Below are 20,167 nucleotides of genomic sequence, written 5' to 3'. Positions count from 1 at the left end.
TGTAAAGACTTGAGCAGACACTAACAGTTTCTAACAGCTTCTGGCCGACCCCTGCCCCGTCAACAACTGCCTGAGAAAGCTCCGCGCACCAGAACTGACTGTTTGGACCAACCCTGACCTCCCTTTCTCAGGGTGTCTGCTGAAAGGGCTGCAACCACACGTCCTTCTGTCCATTCCCAATGTCTGTGCATTTCCTGTGACCCAGGAGGGTCTTCCTCAGGACCTGAGAGCCACTCCCTGAAGTGTCCCCATTGGGAAGGATGGGGCCTGTGTCTCCAGGCTCTGGGAGGACAGAGTCCTGACCTCAACAGTGGCCAGCACGGACACAGTGGGCCCCATCCCAGGGACGCTGACCAGCGCTGGGCAACTTTTCCCTTCCCCAATGACTGAGCCCTGAGCACCCTCCCTGCTGCCCTACCACCTACCTTTACAAGGCTGTGGCCTCTGCACAGATGAAGGTGAGTTCGGGTCATGCCGGACTTTTCTTCTGTTGCAATAGTTATTTCTGTTGAAAATCTGTCCTTGCTACATGACCTAGTGCCCAGGGGGATGCTGAGACAGGATGAATGTATTTTGCATGTGAGAAGAACATGAATTTTGGGGGGCCAGAGTACGGACTGTGATGGGTTAAACTGTGGCCATTACAAATTCATATATTGAAGTCTTAATCCCCAGCCTCAGAACGTGACTGTATTTGGAGATGGGGCCTTTACAGAGGTCATTAAGTTCATACGAGGTCACTAATCTAATCCGATGTGTGTTCTTCTGAGAAGAGAAGCTTAGGACACGGGCACACAGAGGGATGGCCATGTGAGGACCAGGGAGGAGACGGTGTCTACAAGCCAAGGAGAGAGGCCTTGAGAGAAACCAGCCCTGCCCACACCCCGATCTCAGATTCCTGGTCTCTAGTCCTGGGAGGATCCATGTCTGCTGTGCGAGCCGCCCCACCGTGGTCCTGAGCTGACGCACACAGATCTGACACCCACCTCTCGCTTCGGACCATGGTTGGTTCTGGAAGGCCCTCCGTGTGGCTCTGCCTGGCCAGCCTGAGCCAGCTCCCAGGCCTCGACCCAGCTTTCCCTGGAGGCCCTGTCCCCCGCAGAGTGACCAGGGCAGGCAGCACCGTTCCCAGCAGGAGGAGAAGCTGCATCCATGTAGGAAGGAGGAGAAGCCCCAGGGGTCCATGTAGCGACAGAGGCCAGGGAGGGCCGCACGGGCAGTGCGTGTGGCTGCAGGAGGCTGGGGGTGTGTGCAGGGAGCCCCCGAGGTGCAGCTCGACCAGCCTCCACCTGACTGTGCTTCCCACAGGGGGCAGGAGGCGCGTGGACACAGCAAGGCGGCTCCCATCACGAAGTACAAGACTTAAAAAGGATATTTTATTGTCATCAAAAAAGCATTAAAGGCAATTAATGAGCTTTAGAAAATGTAAAAGAAGCTACCAAAGCTGAAATCGTGGCACCTCCTTCGAGTGAGCCCGGGAGTCCTCCCTGACGGCCGAGGCAGGCGCTTGTTGCACTCCTGCTTGTGCCTCCCTTCCTGTCTGCAGATTCTGCGTGACATTCACGGAACGGCGTGATGGGGGCAGCAGAGCATGGGGGCCTCCGTCCAGCACTCGTGGCCAGCAGACCCGCTTTCGCAAGAACACGGGCACCCTCTTTGTCGTCTCGCCTCTCCACCTCGTGCCCCCAGAGTGGCTGCTTGTTCCTGCTGCACCTGACCTGGGGCTGGACGCCAGCCTCTGTGATGAGTTCTGGCTGTGTCCACGCTCCTGGCTCTCCTGGTGTCCCTCCACCTCTCTCCCCCGTGCTCCTGGGCCTCCTCTGTCCTCAGGCCCCACCAAGGCTGAGTCTTGCCCGCCTGGGACCTGGTCACCAGGCCTTCTCTGGGAGGCCTTTCTGAGCAGATGCCCCTTCCTTGGGCTCTCTTCACCCTTGCACTCTGGGGCTCTACAGCGGCCACATGGCCCAGGCTCTTCTCTGAGTGATCTCAGTGGAGTGGAGCGGGTGGGAGGTGGCAGTGTCCTGGGCCTGGCCCCTTCTCTCCCCAGTGCAGACTCTGGGGCTGGCTGTCCCTGCGGGTCGAGTTCCTCCCGAGAATCCAGCAGTGTGGGCAGGCAGCCAAGGGGTGGTGCTGGCACCGAGACTGTTCCAAGGAGCCAGAGAGCAGCGTTCTTTGCTTGAAATAAGAACAACCTCATTCCTCATGTCAGGAGTTCACGGGAGTGCCCGGAATGGAGGCTGGCTGGCTGGGGGCTGGGAGGAAGGCCGTCTGAGTGAGCCTTCGCAGCTCCCCGAAGCCTCCCAACAGGCCTGATGGTGCTGTGGCTTCCCTACCTTGGCGGCTGATGTGCCCACTCACCATCTGTAAACCACGCCTGTGTTCAGGAGGCTGGCGTGGACGGGGTTGGCTCCAGAGCCAGCTCCTGCCTGGGTGGGGGCCTGGGATGCCGGTTGCTGCCTCCTTTTGTGTGAGCACCTGGCGGGCCGGAGGGCAGGGACGTCCTGTTGAGGGGACACCTGGCCCCTAGTGCCCTGCATGCACCAAGCAGCGGAGGTCTGGGGTAGACCTGCTATGCACAGGGTCTGGACGGGGGGCGTCAAGTGGGCACGTGGGAGGTGTGTCACAACATGGGGTTTTGGGCTCTACAGAGAGAAGATTGGGCTGGGCCAGGGCTGACAGGGGAGCCCAGGAGTCTTTTGAACCCACTCTTCCTGCCTAGAATGTCCCCCATTCCTCCCTCCCAACTCCAGGGACATTGAAAGCGTCCTTTGTACCTACCTGCAGGAAATTGGGGGCTGGGAGGGAGGGAACTGAAATACACATTTGTTATCAAAAATAAACACCTAGGGGAGGAGGCGGCAGGAATCCCTTCCTTCACACCCACCCCACCAAATATGGGAAGAGATGACTCCCTCTCCCCTATTGAAAAGCCCCATTTAAAAATAGATTATACTGTCAAAATGGCAGCGGGGGAGAGACAGGGAGACCTGGAGTACTGGCTGGAGGGGTCCCCCAGACAGGAACCACCCCCAAAAAACCCCTCCATTGGGAGGAAACAGGCAGGACCCCAGGGATTTTGGCAGACAAAGGAATGGCTTCTCAGGGGGAAGAAGAACAAAGGGACATTCCTCCCTGGCCAAAAAGTTGGTTAAAAAAGGATAAGCTGTCTGAGAGAAAGGTTGGGGAGGTGGAAATTTCTATTCCAAGGGGGTGATTCTTCCTCGGCCAAGACTCCCAACCCATTAAATGGTACAAATTCTTCCTGGACCCCGAGTATGGCCAGGAATAATAAAACGAAACTAACTAACTTCTACTCACATCCGAAAATGGAGACAGGGCTCCCACATCTCCCCAAGGGCAGGCTGAGGAATAAAGAAAGAAAAGTCATTCTCAAGCCAGACCCTGATTGTCTTGTCTTGGGGAAAAAAGTGGGGAGGTGGGGGAGACGTCCTAACCACCATAAAAGGTTAGGTCAGGCACCTCCCAGTGGCCTTCAAAAAATACATAAATACACCGCCCCTACCATTGAAGTAGGAGACGTGTCAGGGCGGCCACCGGGGGACTGACAGAAAAGAGAGAAGCTGTGGAAGCTGAGTGTTTTCTGTGGAGGAGTTAATGAGAGTTACTCCTGGGAGTAATTTTTCCCAAGGATCCCCACCCCACCACAGTCAGAGCATGAGTCTTTCAGTTGAACTACGTTTCTCCTTGAGAGAGCATGGACGGAGGGACCCCAGGAGGGGTGGTGGCGGTCATGGCTTCTGGGGCCCCGGGGAGGGCACCACGGGGGTGGGGAGGCCATCCACGCTGATGCCAGCGATGTGCACCTGGGCGCTGCCCCTGGACGGAAGCTGGAAGGAGAGCTTGGCCGGGCGACGGGGCGCAGGGGGACTCAGGGTGCTGCGGAAGTGAATGCCGGGAGGCGGCGAGCTGGGAGGCAGCAGCGCCGGGGTCGATGTGGGCGTAGGGAGCAGGGACAGGGTCAGCGCCGGCCTTGGCGCCTGGAGGCCGGAGCCAGTTCCGGATCCTGGGGTCCGTTCGGGTCCCGGCCCACCTAGCAGGCTCGGGCTGAGTGGAAGCTCCAGGTCCCGGGGCTTCCGGCCCTTCTGCCGCTGGGAGATCTGAGGGCGGGAAGCCGCGTGGCCCCGCCTGCCCTGCGGTGTCCGTAACGCCCTCCTGTGGGGGGACTTTAGGCTCGGCCTTGGCGCTTTGCGGCACAAACCCTCTCCCCGGCATCTTCCAACTCCTCCCTGGGCCCTTCCACTTTCACTTCCGGGGGCAAAGGCCGGTCCGAACCCGGCTCTACACTCAGCTCTTCCGATGTCAGGATGACCTGCAGAGGCAAGCCGGCTTCCTCAGCCTCCAGGCAGGCCTCCAAGGGGCTTGGACTGCAGGAGCTGCGTTGGGGAGCAGGCCGAGGCCGAGGGGGTGGCTGCGGCTGCAGAGACTCTGGATGGTGAAGGTGGAATAGAGGCCCGAACGCATGTACTGGTTCCGGCTGTCGCGTGCCAAACCGCCAGGGCCTGCCATTCCTGCACCCTTGGGTGTGCCTGGCTTTCCTGAGGCAGTGCCCGCTGGGGCGGCATGTACAACAGCAGGGGCCACATCTGCCATGGCGGAGGTAACCGACACCTCTGGTTGGGGCGGGCAGTCCTCAGTGAAGCACCCTGCGACCTCAGGATAGGACACAAACCTGTAGACTTATGCCATGTCAAATTTGTTCTCTATCTTGAGGGCGGATCCAGAATTGAATAGTAAAAGAACATTAACTCCAGAGGCAACTAAAGAAATTGAATTTGTTGAAGAAAAAATTCCGCCAGCACAAGTAACTAGATCCCTTAGCCCCACTCCAACTTTTGATTTTTGCTACTGCACGTTCTCTAACAGGCATCATTGTTCAAAACACAGATCCTGTGGAGTGGTCATTCCTTCCTCACAGTACGATGAAGACTTTTACATTGCACTTGGATCAAATGGCTCATTAATTAGTCAGTTAAGATTACGAATAATAAAATTGTGTGGAAGTGACCAAGATAAAATCATTGTTCCTTTAAACAAAGAACAGGTTAGACAAGCGTTTATCAATTCTGGTGCATGGCAGATGGGTCTTTCTGATTTTGTGGGAATTATTGATGATCATTACCCCAAAACAAAAATCTTCCAGTTTTTAAAATTGACTACTTGGATTTTACCAAAAATTACCAGACATAAACCTTTAAAAAATACTCTGACAGTGTTTACTGATGGTTCCAGCAATGGAAAAGTGGTTTACACAAGGCCAAAAGAACGAGTCATTGAAACTCAATATCAGTCAGCTCAAAGAGCACAGTTGGTTGCTGTCATTTCAATATTACAAGGTTTTAATTAGCGTATTAACATTGTATCAGATTCTGCGTATGTAGTACAGGGTACAGGATGTTGAGACAGCCCTAATTAAATATAGCATGGATGATCAGTTAAACCAGCTGTTTAATGTGTTACAACAAACTGTGAGAAAAAGAAATTTCCCAGTTTATGTTACTCAATTCGAGCACATACTAATTTACCAGGGCCTTTAACTAAAGCAAATGAACAAGCTGACTTGCTAGTGTCGTCTGCATTCATAGAAGCACAAGAACTTCATGCCATGACTCGTAAATGCAACAGGACTAAAAAATAAATTTGATATCACCTGAAAAGAGGCAAAAAATATTGTACAGCATCGCACCCAGTGTCAAGTCCTACACCTGCCCACTCAGGGGGCAGGAGTTAATCCCAGACGTCTACGTCCTAATGCGTTATGGCAAATGGATGTCACACCTGTACCTTCATTTGGAAAATTATCATTTGTCCATGTGACAGTTGATACTTATTCACATTTTGTATGGGCAACCGCCAGACGGAGAAAGTACTTCCCATGTTAAAAGACATTTATTATCTTGTTTTGCTGTCATGGGAGTTCCAGAAAAAATTAAAATAGATGATGGTCCAGGATACTGTAGCAAAACATTTCAAAAATTCTTAAATCAGTGGAAAATTACAGATACAACAGGAATCCTGTATAATTCCCAAGGACAGGCCATAATTGAAAGAACTAATAGAACACTCAAAGCTCAATTGGTGAAACAAAAAGAAGAAAAAGACAGTAAGGAGTATAACACTCCCCAGATGCAACTTAACCTAGCACTCTATACTTTAAATGCTTTAAACATTTATAGACATCAGACCACTACTTCTGCACAACAACATCTTACTGGTAAAAAGAACAGCCCACATGAAGGAAAACTGATTTGGTGGAAACACAACAAACATAAGTCGTGGGAAATAGAGAAGGTGATAACACGGGGGAGAGGTTTTGCTTGTGTTTCCCCAGGAAAAAACCAGCTTCCAATTTAGTGCCTACAACTTACAGAAGGAGTTGCCATCCAGCAAGGAAGCAAAGCCGCCGACCTGGGACCAAATAAAGGAGCTGACACAGTGAGCTAAGAAGAGCCTGAAGAAAACAAGATCTACAGGTATATCCCACAGCTCCGAAGAGACAGCGACCAGCAAGAACGGGCCATAATGACGATGGTGGTTTTGTCAAAAGGAAAGGGGGATATGTGGGGAAAAGAGAGATCAGACTGTTACTGTGTCTATATAGAAAAGGAAGACATAAGAACCTCCATTTTGACCTGTACCCTCAGCAATTGCTTTGCCCTGAGTTGCTGTTAATCTGTAACTTTAGCCCCAACCTTGAGCTCACAGAAACATGTGTTGTATGGAATCAAGGTTTAAGGGATCTAGGGCTGTGGAGGATGTGCCTTGTTAACAATGTTTACAGGAAGTATGCTTAGTAAAAGTCATCGCCATTCTCCAGTCTCGATAAACCAGGGGCACAATGCACTGCGGAAAGCTGCAGGGACCTCTGCCCAGGAAAGCCGGGTATTGTCCAAGGTTTTTCCCCATGTGATAGCCTGAAATATGGCCTCGTGGGACGGGAAAGACCTGACCGTCCCCCAGCTCGACACCCGTGAAGGGTCTGTGCTGAGGAGGATTAGTAAAAGAGGAAGGCCTCTGTCTCCTGCCTGCCCCTGGGAACGGAATGTCTCGGTATAAAACCCGATTGTACATTTACTCTATTCTGAGACAGGAGAAAAACCACCCTGTGGCGGGAGGCGAGACATGCTGGCGGCAATGCTGCCTTGTTATTCTTTACTGCACTGAGGTGTTTGGGTGGAGAGAAGCATCAATCTGGCCTACGTGCATATCCAGGCATAGTACCTTCCCTTGAACTTATTTGTGACACAGGTTCCTTTGCTCACATGTTTTCTTGCTGACCTTCTCCCCACTGTCACCCTGTTCTCCTGCCACATTCCTCTTGCCGAGATAGTGAAAATAATAATCAATAAATACTGAGGGAACTCAGAGACCGGTGCCGGTGCGGGTCCTCCGTATGCTGAGTGCCGGTCTCCTGGGCCCACTGTGCTTTCTCTATACTTTGTCTCTGTGTCTTATTTCTTTTCTCAGTCTCTCGTCCCACCTGATGAGAAGCACCGACAGGTGTGGAGGGGCTGGCCTCCTTCAGAATTCTTCTAGTTTTCTCTAATATCAGGCAACAACTCTGCAAACTAATTTTTCCAATTTTTCCCTCACCCTCTGACTTGGAATCACTCAAATTTAAAACTGCCCTTTTCCTGAAGCCCTGTGAGCTGAAATGGGACAAGTTGATGTAAACTTTAGAGAAATCATCACCACAGATCCTGTGCGGGCAGCTTCTGCAACACCTGACCTGCAAATCAGGAAGGCCCTTCAGCTGCCTGCCTGGCTGCAGCTGCAGATGCTTCAGGCCCAGCGTCTAGAATCTAATCTTCTGGCCTGGTGCCCAATATGCTTGGAAACTGCATTTCTAAGTGTTAACTTTGGTTTTCATTTATTTTCACAGAGTCTCTCCTCTTCGAATGTCCAACTGCTAGCACCATGCAGCGAAATGTCCTCTTCTACCCAGTCCCAACAGAAAATCCAGCTGGTTCTTAATGAATGAAAGGCCACCCAACAAGGAAATGGACTTACGTTGCTGGAGGGAAAGGAGAATGTCTCCTCTTTCCTTAAACAGGGTGGACTGACAAAGATTCTCTGCTTGGCTAAACTACAGTCGGGCTCTGGAACCTTCTCCTAGGCTGGCCTGCACTTCCTTGTAAGAAAAAGGCTTAAAAAAGTACCCGGTGGGGCCCGGTGCGGTGGCTCATGCCTGTAATCCCAGCACTCTGGGAGGCTGAGGTGGGCGGATCATCTGAGGTCAGGAGTTCAAGACCAGCCTGGCCAACATGGTGAAGTCCTGTCTCTACTAAAAATACAAAAATTAGCTGAGCGTGGGGGCACACGCCTGTAATCCCAGCTACTCGGGAGGCTGAGGCAGGAGGATCACTTGAACCCGGGAGGCAGAGGTTGCACTGAGCCAAGATTATGCCACTGCACTCCAGCCTGGTGACAGAGCGAGACTCCGTCTCAAAAAAAAAAAAAACAAAAAAACCCCAACTCAGTTTAAAGACCCACTCTTGACATCTGATCACCCTTGATCCTGAGTTCCTCATCTTCCACCATCTCCCAGGTCTGATCACCCTGGTCTGTCTGCAGCAAAAATCTTCCTGGGCTAATTTAGCCAGAACCCTCCTTCCCCCCAATATTTCCTCTTGGGAGTGTCCGTCCTCCGAGTTTACCCAGCTCCCTGGCTGTCAGTCCCCGCCAGCCCATGCTGTGTTAAGAACTGAGCCCCATCTCTCTCCCCCATGGCCGTGGACCCTGCTCCTGCCGCGGTGGTCCTGAATCACGCCTGCCTCTCCGCGCTGAACAACTATCATGGAATAATTTTTTCTTTCACATTTCTAAACACACTCTTAGGAGGCGCCAGCAGCCAGCGTGTGGGAGTTAAGTCCCTGTGCCCTTTGTATGAAAGTGTCACCGCTTGTCCTGGACTTGAGGGGTGGTTTCGGGTGTAAACGGCCGGCAGAGGTGAGTAGATGCTGGGAGGCTGCTCCAGGCGTCTTGTTTGCTCCAGGGTTCTTGAGACTGTCCTGTCTATGAGAACGTGCAGTGGCACGGGTCGGCTGCCGGGGGTTCCCGAGTCCGGCTCTGGAGTCTCTGGCCGCGCCAGTGCACCTGAGGGGCGGGCCCTGACAGATATTTTTTTAAATTTTTTTATTTTAGATAGAGTCTCACTCTGTCGTCCAGGCTGGAGGGTAGTGGCGCGATGGCGGCTTACGGCAACCTCCGCCTCCCGGGCTCAAGCGATTCTCCTGCCTCAGCCTCCCAAGTAGCTGGGACTACAGACACCCGCCACCATGTCCAGCTAATTTTTGTATTTTTAGTAGAGACGGGGTTTCACCATGTTGGCCTGGCTGGTCTCTCGAACTCCTGACCTCAGGTGACCCACCCACCTCTGCCTCGAAAAGTGCTGGGATTACAGATGTGAGCCACCACGTCCAGCCTCCTTCTGGATGCTTCTAAAGTCTCTGCCTCTGGTGTTGGCAGCTCCATCGGTAAGCGTCAAGGTGTGGACGTGGAGTTTGCTTTTACTTATCCTGCTTGGGACTTGGCCTTGATCCTGACGCGTCCTATTATTCAGCGATTTTGGAAAATTCCCAGCCACTGCCTCCCCCGACTCTGTTTCTCCTTTGGGCAGAAGAAGCCCTTGCGGGAGCCTCCGTCCAGCCTCCGCGGGGCTGCGCTCGGGCTGGGTGGCGTCTCCTGCTCTTTCTTCGGTGTTACCAGCTCCTGCTCCTGCGTGTCCTCTGCGGTGCCTGTCCCATCCATTCTTATTTTAGCCTCACCTATTAACGGTTTTCAATTCCAGAAGTTCTTTTTGGAACTCTCAGGCCATTTCAAAATGCAATGTGCAGTAATTTCCCATTTTGCAGTAATATTTGAATAGCTTCCGTAAGTTTAAAAAACCTCTTGGCCGAGCGTGGTGGCCACGCTGTAATCCCAGCACTTTGGGAGGCCGAGGCAGGAGGATCATGAGTTCAGGAGATCGAGACCATCCTGGCTAACACGGTGAAACCACGTCTCTACTAAAAATCCAAAAGAATTAGCCGGGCGTGGTGGCGGGCCCCTGTAGTCCCAGCTATTAGGGAGGCTGAAGCAGGAGAATCGCTTGGACCCGGGAGGCGGAGGTTGCAGTGAGCTGAGATCACGCCACTGTACTCCAGCCTGGGCGACAGGGCGAGACTCTATCTCAAAACAAAACAAACAAAAACCTCTTAAGCACACATTGCATATTCCATGTCTGATAAGGCCGACATTTTGCTTTTCTTTGGGTTCTTATTCTATAGTTTCTTGTTTCACTGATTGTTGTTTCTGCTTCTTTAGGACTTTTCTGATTTGTGTGTGAGCCGGGTTCCTGGGATCCTGATCTGGGCGCGTCTTTGAGGCTTGCCTCTGAGGTCCGCAGGCCCCACGCTTGCCCCGCGTGAGTGGACGGCAGAGCGCGCCTGCCTGGGAGCCCAGGAGGCTGCGGGGCCGGGGACCCCGGGAACCCCGGAAACCCCTCAGCAGCAGAACTGCAGTGGCACAAGACGGCCACCAGGGGGTCCCGAGCTCGGCTCTGAGGTCCCTGCTGGGGTTGAGGGGCTGTGGCCGCAGACGCGGACCTGGCAGGGGGACCCGAACCCCAACAGGGCCCTGACCAGCCCCAAGGCTGAGCCTGCCCTGTCCCACCAGCGCCCAGACCCCGATGTTGGGCCGGGGCCTTCCTTTCCTTGTCCCGGCCCTCTGAAGTTCCTCCCCGGGGTGTGAGCTGATTCTGAGCACACGGAGGCCTTCCTCCTCTCTGGGGCTCTGGAGCCCCTGGGGGCCTGCAGGACCTGGGCCTGGGCCTGGCTGCTGTCATCTGCTCAGGAGGCTTCTCCCACCCGCCCACTTCCCGGCACAGCCCCCAGCCCCACGCACAGCCGCCGGGAGGGCATCCCCTGGGGGGGACCCTCTGCTCCGGAACCGCGTCCCTTGTCCTCCCGGGGCAGTGGCCGGAGGCTGGTGCCTCAAGCTGGTGCGCCCCACGCAGCAACCCCTGGGTCCATTGGCGACCATAGTGAAGACCCGCAGGCCCCAGGCCCGAGCCGGCTCCTGGGGAGGCCGCGTTCTGGGGCTTCCGCGGGGACACTGGGCCACGCCAGGAGGAAGTGCCCTAACCAGGGTCAGGGAGCATCGGATGCTGCCGGCAGAAGTGGGGGGCACGGGGCCCCACCGAGGAGCCCAGGCCAGCTCCCCCAGCCGCCCCAGCTGCAGCCCTGCGAGGCCCCCAGGCCACAGCGTCCCCACATCCAGGGAGTGCAGGACTTTGGCAGAGGCTGGGATCCCAGACCACAGAGCGGCAGGGGCTGGGGAGGGGAGGGGATCACAGTGCTGGACACGGACCGGGCCCCAGCCCTGAGCCCAGGGCAGAGCCGGGGTCCGGCCCAAGAGCACGCCTGGCCCTGCCCCCTGCCCCCTGCCCCTGCCCCACCCCCTGCCAGGAGCCGGGTGCGGGAAGCGCCCCGTGGTCGGCGGCGTGCGATGCTGCTTTTGGCCACACGGGGGCAGCAGAGCCTCAGCGGCGGCAGCAGCAGGTCCAGTTCCCGGCCGCCGGGGTTGGGCTGGCGGTGCCTGGGGGGTCCTCCCTAGAGGCCGGCGTGTGAAACGTCCGAGTGTGCTGGGCCCTGCACACTGAGATGGGTGCTTGGGACACGGGCCTAGGGGACCCCACACGGCCGGCTCGGCAGGCCCAGACAGCCCAGGGTGGGGGTCCCTTTGGGGCAGGAGGGGAGAAGGCCGGGCAGTGAAGCAGCTGGGGCGTCCGGGGAAGGGCCTGGGGGGCAGAGGGGCGGCTCCCAGGACAGGGACGCACGTGGAGGGGCGGGGTTTGTGGCAGCCCCGGAGCCGCCTCTGGAGCTTCCATCTGCAGCCTCCTGTGGGGCCGCGTCTGCTTCTCTTGCTGGGCACCGACATCCATCCCCGAGGGGTGTGTGACAACCCCCATTCCAGCCCATTCAGATTGTCTCTAGCCCCTCCCGTCCCAGTTAACCCCGGTGTTGGTGGGAGACGCCTCCGTGTATTCCCGGACGTCCCTCTGCAGGCCCATCCCCACCTCACAGGCAGTCACGCCCTTCCAGGCCTTGCCCCATCCCCAGTCCCTGGCCCCACCATCGCATTGCAGGCAGACGGTCATATGCAACCTCCATAAAATAAAACCCTAACGGAAAAGGCCAGAGCGGGAACTTCGTTTCCACCAGCAGGTGGGGCAGACACCGTGGCTACCGCGTGGGCATAACCAGTAAAAATACTGGATTTAAATCCCTTCGAATTCCCCTTTCTACAGGCAAGCTGTCTAGTGAGAAAGGGCCTTGCAAAGATCCTCCCCAGGTGGGCGGGCAGCCCCCACGCCTGTCTTCAGCTCCTGGACGCTGCTCCTGGGGAAGCGCCTGCCTGACCACAGGCTGTTAGCGCAGGTCAGGAGCTCTGGTGCCCACCATGTGGAGTGGCCGTGGTCCTGACCACCTGGGGTCCGAGGTGGTCCCGGATTGTAAGAGTCTCTGGTGCTTGTGAAAAGCTTGCACATCCTTCCAGGGGAGACTCGCACGTGGGGCGAGGGCAGGAGCAGGAGCTCATAATTACACAGGAAAACAGGAAGCCCTGAACCCCAGGCTCGGGAATAGGCGGGGGGTCAGGTTTGGAGGGGCTTCGTCTCCCACCACCTCCCCATTTGCACCCCCAGTCCCTGCCCCCCAACTTTCCTCACCTGGTCACTGCCCCCCACCCCGCCCCCTCTCTGCCATCTCCCTCCCTCCCAGGAGGGGGCTGCTCCTGCCTAGCACGGGGTGCCCTTCCTCCCACCTCGCTTAATTATATTTGAAAATACAACATTTGAAACGTGCAAGGAATGGAGGGGCTTTTCTGCGAGTGCAGGGTGCCCCTCCCGTGTCCGTCCACCAAGGGGCTTCCCTGTCCAGCCCTCGCTTGTCCCTTTCATTTTAACAAAACGTCCTCACGACAGTGCATGTGTGTTTTATAAAAGCAGTATTGGAAGTTAATGCTTTTAATACAGAAAAAAAAACCCGAAACAATGTAACTGTCCTAAGTGATGTTGAGTGGGGAGTGCCGGGTGGGAGTTGAATTGCGGGACCCTGATCCCTCCACTTCCAGCCAGTCCTGGGGGTGTCATGTGGCCTCTTCTGACCAGCCCTGGGCAACCTCTGGATGGACGGGCGGGGAGGCGCCATGGAGGGGACCTGGGACCAGGAGAGAGAGGCCGTGGCCAGGCAGCCCCAGGAGGGCCCTCCAGAGCCCGCGTGGGCCTGCATCTGTGGTCCCAGGTGCGGTCCCTCCAGGTGGCGTGTGGTCCCCCCAGGCCCGCACCCTGCGGTTCCAGTGCCTCCCCAAGCCTCTGCCCCTGCAGCCCCCACGCCCCCCACCCTTTCCTTTCCTTTGTCTGTGCTGGTGGTCCCTTTCCACTGTCCCACACAACACCGCACCTCCCTCCCCCAGGAAAGCCCCCACCTTGTCTCTAGGTGAAATAAAAGCCCTTTCAAGGTGACATGTCACCTACTCACAGAACAGTGCCCCAACCCAGGACGCAGCCTGAGGACCCTCAGGAGCACTGTGTGCCCCCAGGCCTGTCCCCAGTGGTCCCCACCGTGGGCCCACCACAGCTGCTGCTGTCAAGGGCAGCCTGGGTCTGAGCCCCATCCCCTTGTGCAGGGCACGGGTCTGGGGGCTGGCTTGTCTCCTGCTGGGCAGTGGGCGGCCTGGGGTGTCTCCCAGATACGCTGCCTGCGGCCAGCTGGTGTGGACTGGGCCTGGTGGGCCAGGAGCTGCCCTCACTATGGCGACAGGATCAGGCTGCCAGGCTCCTGTGGGGGCTCAGCAGGAGGGGATGGGAGACGGCAATGCTCAAGCCTGACCTGCTGCCCTTGAGGGGGAGCCATGGTGCCACGTGGCCGGCCTGCCTGAGAGACCCTCAGGGCTGGTGTGGGAGCCTGGGGGAGCCCTGGGCAGGTGGTGGGGCAGTGGGCAGAGGTGGCTGCAGAGGGACAGGGCCTGGCCAGGACTTCACCCTAAGGCCACTGGAGAGGTCAGCAGGAGCCCAAGGAGATGCAGGGATTGGCAGCTGGGGAGCACAGGGGTACCCCTGAGCCGTGGTACCCAAAGGTCATGAGCTGAGAGGGGAAAGGCCCAGAGCCGCTGGATGGTGGATTCTGGGCGCCTGATCCACAGGGCGTGGTGGCCCTCTGAGGGACCCCTCGGTGGGACTGCAGGCAAGCTGTCAAGGATGTGTGTGTGTGAGTGTGAGAGTGTGAGGGTGTGTGAGAGTGAGGGTGTAAGGGTGTGTGTGAGAGTGTGTGAGGGTGTGTGTGTGCGGAGTGTGTGAGGGTGTGTGGGTGTGAGGGTGTGTGGGTGTGAGGGGATGAGGGTTTGTGAGGGTGTGGGTGTGTGAGAGGGTGTGTGAGTGTGAGAATGTGTGTGAAGTCTGAGGGTGTGTGTGATGGTCTGTGAGGGTGTGTGTGATTGTGTGTGAGGGTGTGTGGGTGTGTGAGGGTGTCTGTGTGAGAGGGCATGTGAGGGTGTGTGTGAGGGTGTGTGTGAGGATGTGTGAGGGTATGTGTGAGGGTGTGTGAGGGTATGTGTGAGGGCGTGAGAGATGTGAGGGTGTGACTGAGTGTTTGTGTGAGTGTAAGGGTGTGGGGATGTGTGAGGATGTGTGTGAGGATGTAAAAGTTTTGGGGTGTGTGAGTGTGAGGGTGTGAGGGCTTGTAAAATTTGTGAAGGTGTGTGAGTGTGGGGATGTGGGGAAGTGTGGGGTGTGTGTGAGTGTGAGGGTGAGGGTGTGTGAGAATGTGTGGGTGTGTTGGATGTTTGAGGTTGTGAGGGTGTGTGTGAGCGTGTGTGTGAGAATGTGTGGATGTGTGAGGGTTTGAGAGTGTGTGAGAATATGTGGGTGTGTGTGGATGTGTGTGGATGTGTGGGGTGTGTGTGGATGTGTGAGAGTGTGAGGATGTGTGAGGGTGTGTGGGGATGTGAGGGTGTGAGGGCTTGTGCGGATGTGTGGTGTGTGTGAGCGGCTGTGTGCACTGGCCGAGTTGCCTGCTGCTGTCCTGACCTGGGGCCAGGCGTGTGCCAGCTCTTGTGTTTGTTGCGTGCCCGGCATGTGCTGGGTGTCGGAGTCGGGCTGGGTGTGTCTGGGTGTGGCCCTGGGGTGTCCCTTTCTGGACGTGTGTCTCCGTGCAGAACGGAGGTCCCTGTGTTCCCAGAAGGAAGCCTCCAGCCCCAGGCGGGTGCCTGAGAATAGACCTGGGGCCTGTGGGCGTGGCAGGGCTGCCCCTCGGCTCCTCATGGACCCCCCGGACACCAGTCCCACCCCGTGTCTGTGACACTCACTCTCTGAGCCTTCCCTGACCCCATGTGCCAAAGCCTGGCCCAGCAATGCCACGTGTGCATGTGTGAGTGTGAGCTTGGCAACGGGTGGGAGAATGTGTGCCTTAGTGTGTGAGCGTGAGCACGGCCTGTGCTTGTCTGGCTGTGGGACTGGGGTCTCTGTGAGGCTGTGAGCCCTTGTGGGCCTGAGTGTGGGTTGTGTGAGCTGTGTGCACATGGCTGTGGCTGAGTGTGAGCCTCTGAGTGTGCGTGTCTGTGCCGCGTATCCCTTTGTGTCTATATGTGTCTGTGTGTGCCTCTGACTTTATGTGTGTCTGTGTCTATCTCTGTGTGTCTCTGTGTGTGGTAGCGTGTCTGTGCTTGTGTATCTGTGTCTGTGTGTGTCTCTGTCTCTGTGTGTGTCTATGTGTATCTGTGTGTCTCTGTGTGTGTGGTAGGGTGTCTGTGCTTGTGTTTCTGTGTCTCTGTGTCTCTGACTCTGTGTGCCTGTTTGTGTCTGTGTGTCTCTGACTCTGTGTGTGCCTATTTGTGTCTGTGTGTCTCTGACTCTGTGTGTGCCTATGTGTGTCCGTGTGTCTCTCTGTGTGTGTGGTAGTGTGTCTGTGCTTGTGTTTCTGTGTCTGTGTGTGTCTCTGTCTCTGTATATGTGTCTATGTGTCTGTGTGTCTGTATGTGTGTGGTAGTGTGTCTGTCCTTGTGTGTCTGTGTGTTTGTGTGTGTCTCTGTCTTTGTATGTGTGTCCGTGTGTGTGTGTGTGAGGTATATCTGTGTTGTGTGTCTCTGTGTGTCTGTGTGTGTCTCTATCTCTATATGTGTGTCTATGTGTCTGTGTGGATCTGTGTGTGTGTGATAGTGTATCTGTGCTTGTGTGTCTCTGTGTCTGTGTGTGTCTCTGTCTCCGTGTGTGTCTATGTGTATCTGTGTATCTCTTGTGTGTGTGGTATGAGTGCTTGTGTTTCTGTGTGTTTGTGTGTGTCTGTCTCTGTGTGTGTGTCTAGGTGTCTGTGTGTGTTAGTGTGTCTGTGTGTATTGTGTGTCTTTATGTCTCTGTGTGTATAAGTGTCTGTGTGTCTCTGTGTGTTTGTGTGTTCTGTGTGTCTCTGACTCTGTGTGTGCCTATGTGTGTCTGTGTGTCTCTCTGTGTGTGTTAGTGTGTCTGTGTGTATTGTGTGTCTTTATGTCTGTGTCTAAGAGTCTGTGTGTCTCTGTGTGTTTGTGTGTTCTGTGTGTCTCTGTGGGGTGTGCATGACTATATTTGTGGGAGGCTATATTGCAGGAAGGGCCCCCTGTATGTCTAAGTGTCTGTGTGTCTCTGTGTGTTTGCGTGTCTGTGTGTCTCTGTGGGGTGTGCATGACTATATTTGTGGGGGGCTGTATTGCAGGAAGGGCCCCCCGAGCCCTGTCACCCGGGCTGCACCCTGGGGTCTTCCCAGGGACCCTTTCCTCAAACTTGAGTCCTCCCTGGAGGGCTTAGGTTCCACTGAGGGGGTGGGCGTGGGCACAGACCCCTCCTCTAGGAGGCTGGCGTGGGGCCGGCCTGCCTGGCTGGGACATGGGTCAGAATGTCCCCCCACGTGGCCCACCCTGTTCTAGGCACAGGGTGTCGTCTCCCAGGGTCTCAGCTGCTGGGGTGATGGGCCCCAGACAGCCCCTGGGTGTGGGGTGGGGTCCTGTGGAGGCCTCTGTGGCCCGCTGAGGATGCAGGGCTGGGGTTGGGCAGGTCTGTTCTGGGGTGGTCTCGTGGGGCAACCCCAGAGGGTCCTGAGGCTGGGGTAGGGTTGGGTGACCCCACGCAGGGTCTACAGGCTGAAGGTGCCTGGGTTGGCCAGGCCTGGGCTCAGGGGAGGACAGAGGTTTGGTGACAGGTGGGCTGTGAGAGGCCCCGCAGGTGCACGGAGGAGGCTCTGTTCCCCGGTGACCCACAAAGTCCTCTTCCGAGGGTGCTGGGGGTCCTGTTCCTGGGGGCCATGCCTGGGACCTCCAGCAGCGGCCTCCTCCCTGGCCCAGCTCCCCTGGCGCAAGGCCCGACTTGTTGACCCTCCACCAGGCAGTCCTCTGGGAAGTGCCCTGGGGCCTGGTCACTCTGGGCCTGGCCAGGGCATTGGCCTGGACATGGGGTGTGGCTGGGGAGTGTGAATAGTCAGGAATCCTGCAAACCAGCCGCCTGGGTGGCAGCCTTCCCCCCACCCCCCCCAATGCAAATCGCCATCTCAGAGGTGGATAGGGGTTTCCACACCACTGTCCCACCTGCCCTGTGGTTCCCATTTTCAGCATTTTTAGAAATATTTGCAAGAATGTGTTTGTGCCTGTGTGGTGGGGTGGGGGTGGGAGCTGCGGCCGGGTGCCCACGAGGTCTTGTTTTTCAGACTGGACGGGGGTGGGGGAGGGGAAGCTGCGGTCCCCCCACCTGGTAGTGTGTCCAGCCTCCTGAGTGGGGCAGCGAGGGTCCTGGCTGGGCCTCAGGGCGTGACCCCCGATGAGTGTGAGGCACTGAGGCCGAGTCTGGTCCTTGGCGAGGAGGCCCAGGAGGCCCAGGTGCCCGTCCTGAGCGTTATCCAGGGCCCTGCTTCAGGCCTCATGCCAGGGCCAAGCCCAGGGCTGGCTGATGACCACGCAGAGCTGAGAGGGGCGGGGAAGTGAGGCTGGGTTGGAGGAAAGCTGAGGGGCCCAGGCCTCCCACTCCAGCCCTGAGGCAGACCCTGGCCCACCCAGGGACCCCCTCCCATGCACACAAACACACACAACACATATGGGCATGCGTGTGCACACACACTCGCTGCAGCCCCCAGCACTGGCTGGCCCAGGCGTCCTCGGGACGTGGTCCATGCGGTGCTGACACGAGCTGGCCCTGAGCGCGGGCTCTGCGGGGCGCCATTCCCAGGCCCTGCAGGGGCACATGTGGTGTCGTGGGGCAGCAACTGTGACCTTTGCCCGCAGACCTGGACATGCAGCCAGAGAGGCCAAGGCATGCACTCTCTGAGCCTTCCCTCACCCCATGTGCCAAAGCCTGGCCCAGCAACGCCATGTGTGCACGTGTGAGTGTGAGCTTGGCAACAGGTGGGAGAATGTGTGTGTTAGTGTGTGAGCGTGAGCATGAGTGTGTGAGGTGCAAGTGTGTGTGCAGTGAGTGGTGGATGAGCTGTAGGTGTGCGGTTGTGTGTGATGCAGACAGGTGTGTAGTGTGGACAGGGGTGTGGGGTGCACAGGTGTGTAGTATGGACAGGTGTGTGGTGTGGACAGGTGTGTGGTGTGGACAGGTGTGTGGGGTGGACGGGGTGTGGTGTGGACAAGTGTGTGGTGTGGACAGGTGTGTGGGGTGGACAGGTGTGTAGTGTAGACGGGTGTGGTGTGGACAGGGGTGTGGTGTGGACAGGGGTGTGGTGTGGACAAGTGTGCAGAGAGCCGGGCTCACTGTCACCCCCAGGACAAGGCCTTCGTACACACTGACAGGGCTGAGCAGGTGGTCCAGGCTGTGGTCGGGCAGCAGTGGCCCGGCGTGGAGCAACAGGGGAGGCAGGTTCATGACATGGGGCTCCGAGCGTGACCTGCGGGAGGGGGTGCCTGTGTGTGGGCATGTCTATGTGTGTCTTTATGTGTCTGTCTGTGTGTGTGTCTGTGTTTGCCTGTGTGTGTCTGTGCATCCACGTGCATGTGTGTCTATATGTGTGTCTCTGTGCACATCTGTGTGTGTCTGTGCGTGTCTGTGTGTACTTCTGTGTGTGTGTCTCTGTGCATGTCCGTGTGTGTCTGTGCGTTTCTGTGTGTGTGTCTCTGTGCATGTCTGTGTGTGTCTGTGTGTGTCTGTGTGTGTGTCTCTGTGCATGTCAGTGTGTGTCTGTGCACTTCTGTGTGTGTGTTTCTGTGCATGTCCGTGTGTGTCTGTGCGTTTCTGTGTGTGTCTCTGTGTATGTCTATGTGTGTGTGTGTGTCTCTGTGCATGTCAGTGTGTGTCTGTGCACTTCTGTGTGTGTCTCTGTGCATGTCCATGTGTGTCTGTGCATTTCTGTGTGTGTGTGTCTCTGTGTATGTCTGTGTGTGTGTGTGTGCATGTCCATGTGTCTCTGTGCATGTCTGTGTGTGTGTGTCTCTGTGCATGTCTGTGTGTGTCTGTGTGTGTGCACTTCTGTGTGTGTTTGTCTCTGTGTGTGTCTGTGTGTGTGTCTGTGTTTGCCTGTGTGTGTCTGTGCATCCACGTGCATGTGTGTCTATATGTGTGTCTCTGTGCACATCTGTGTGTGTGTCTGTGCGTGTCTGTGTCTGTGCGCTTCTGTGTGTGTGTCTCTGTGCCTGTCCGTGTGTGTCTGTGCACTTCTGTGTGTGTGTGTCTGTGCATTTCTGTGTGTTTGTGTGTCTCTGTGCATGTCTGTGTGTGTCTGTGTGTGTCTGTGTGTGTGTCTCTGTGCATGTCAGTGTGTGTCTGTGCACTTCTGTGTGTGTGTTTCTGTGCATGTCCGTGTGTGTCTGTGCGTTTCTGTGTGTGTCTCTGTGTATGTCTATGTGTGTGTGTGTGTCTCTGTGCATGTCAGTGTGTGTCTGTGCACTTCTGTGTGTGTGTGTCTCTGTGCATGTCCATGTGTGTCTGTGCGTTTCTGTGTGTGTGTGTCTCTGTGTATGTCTGTGTGTGTGTGTGTGCATGTCCATGTGTCTCTGTGCATGTCTGTGTGTGTCTGTGTGTGTGCACTTCTGTGTGTGTTTGTCTCTGTGCGTGTCTGTGTGTGTGTGCGTGTGCATGTCTGTGTGTGTCTGTGTCTGTTTACTTCTGTGTGTGTCTCTGTGCATGTCCATGTGTGTCTGTGCGTTTCTGTGT

The 20,167-nt window shown here is 56.3% G+C and overlaps 1 pseudogene; it reads right to left on the bottom strand.

The window, feature by feature from the left end:
- Positions 1-3,406: 3,406 nt before the first annotated feature.
- Positions 3,407-4,888, bottom strand: LOC129488857 (ETS domain-containing protein Elk-1-like; annotated as a pseudogene).
- Between the last annotated feature and the right edge of the window lie 15,279 nt (positions 4,889-20,167).

Source organism: Symphalangus syndactylus, chromosome 8 (genome assembly GCF_028878055.3).
Source record: "Symphalangus syndactylus isolate Jambi chromosome 8, NHGRI_mSymSyn1-v2.1_pri, whole genome shotgun sequence".
Lineage (NCBI taxonomy): Eukaryota > Metazoa > Chordata > Mammalia > Primates > Hylobatidae > Symphalangus > Symphalangus syndactylus.
Note: the sequence above shows the minus strand (reverse complement) of the source record. Positions and strands in the feature narration are given on the sequence as shown.